Here is a 1,505-nt window from a genome sequence, read left to right on the forward strand (position 1 = left end):
ATCTGGAACTTGGTCAGCCAGCTCAGATGACTGGGGTTACAGCTGAAGAATGAAATCATTACTGGCTGAAGTTCTCAGTGAACAATGTAGTTTTTGTTTAACATTTCTGAGCACTTGTTGATTGATCAAGTTTCAGAAAATACTCTCTTCCAGTGAAAAGTATTTAGACTAGGTGTAGGAGTAAGTCAGGGAGGTCTGGGTTTGTCCTGACCTTTCACTGACCTTCCAGGCCCTTGAGCGCATTGCCCTTGTAATCAGTTCATCCTGTCCAATGACGATTCTAAGGAAAGAGAAGAGGGCTGTCTCTGGGATGACCAAATAGATATGCCTGCTTATCTGCATGTTATCATCTCAGTCTCAAAAGCACTTTCATCTCAGTCTCAAAAACACTTTCTCTATGCCCACTTAACTTCATTTGTGACTTTGTGGAACATCATGTAGTGAGAAAAAGCATGGGCCTAAATCGGAACCCCAACGCCACGGTATAATCTATGACTAACAACATGGTGTTGCTTATGCATTACTATATGGCACACTTACTAAACACCGATACTTTCATTATCTCTGATTTTACGGTTTAGGTATAAAACATCAGTCTTCAGCATGGTAGGGTAGAGATAAGGGAAAAACTGCAAATACATCCTAAACTTTTTGAGTAGTCTTGTTCATTATAGTGGTATGGACAAAACAATTCTCAGACTATGTTAGATGTATTACAAGAGTAAGCAAATGTGCACAAAGGTTAATGTTGTGAAGAGCCAGGGTTCAACCTGGATATGTGTTTATGGAATAGGTGGAGGAAGAAACTTTTTCTTCCACCCTCTTAAGTTCAGAGACTGGGAATGTACAAGATAAACTGACAAAAGGTAGACTAGCAAGAGAAAAATCCTGAGTTACATACACATATACAGCACCAAGAGTGAACCCTAATGGATTCTATGGACTTGGGGTGCTGTGTCAATGTAGGTCCATCATTTGTAACAAATGTACTGCTCTAGTGTAGGATGTTGAGAGTGGGGGAGGCTGTGCATGGGGGAGGCATGGGGACACAGGGTATATGAGAATTCTGCTTTCTGCTCATTTTCTTTTGTGAATCTAAAACTCTCCCAAAAAATGATGTCTATTTAGAAGGAAAAATTAAAAAGAGATGCTGATTTCTTCAAAAATTTCAAAGACCTTAACTTATTTCACTCAGCATCATCTCTTCCAGTCCTGTCTATGTTGATACAAAAGTTGGGTATTCATCTTTTGTGATGGAGGAATAATACTCCATTGTATATGCCAAGCAGAGAACGTCAATTATCTTGTGGTTTCACTTATTGTGGAGCATAAGGAATAACACGGTAGACATTGGGAGATGGAGAGGAGAAGTGAGTTGGGGGAAATCGGAGGGGGAGACAAATCATGAGAGACTATGGACTCTGAGATACAAACTGAGGGTTTTGGAAGAGAGAGAGGTGGGGGGTTAAGTGAGACTGGTGGTGGTTATTATGGAGGGCACGTAT

Source organism: Neovison vison, chromosome 13 (assembly GCF_020171115.1).
Source record: "Neovison vison isolate M4711 chromosome 13, ASM_NN_V1, whole genome shotgun sequence".
NCBI lineage: Eukaryota > Metazoa > Chordata > Mammalia > Carnivora > Mustelidae > Neogale > Neogale vison.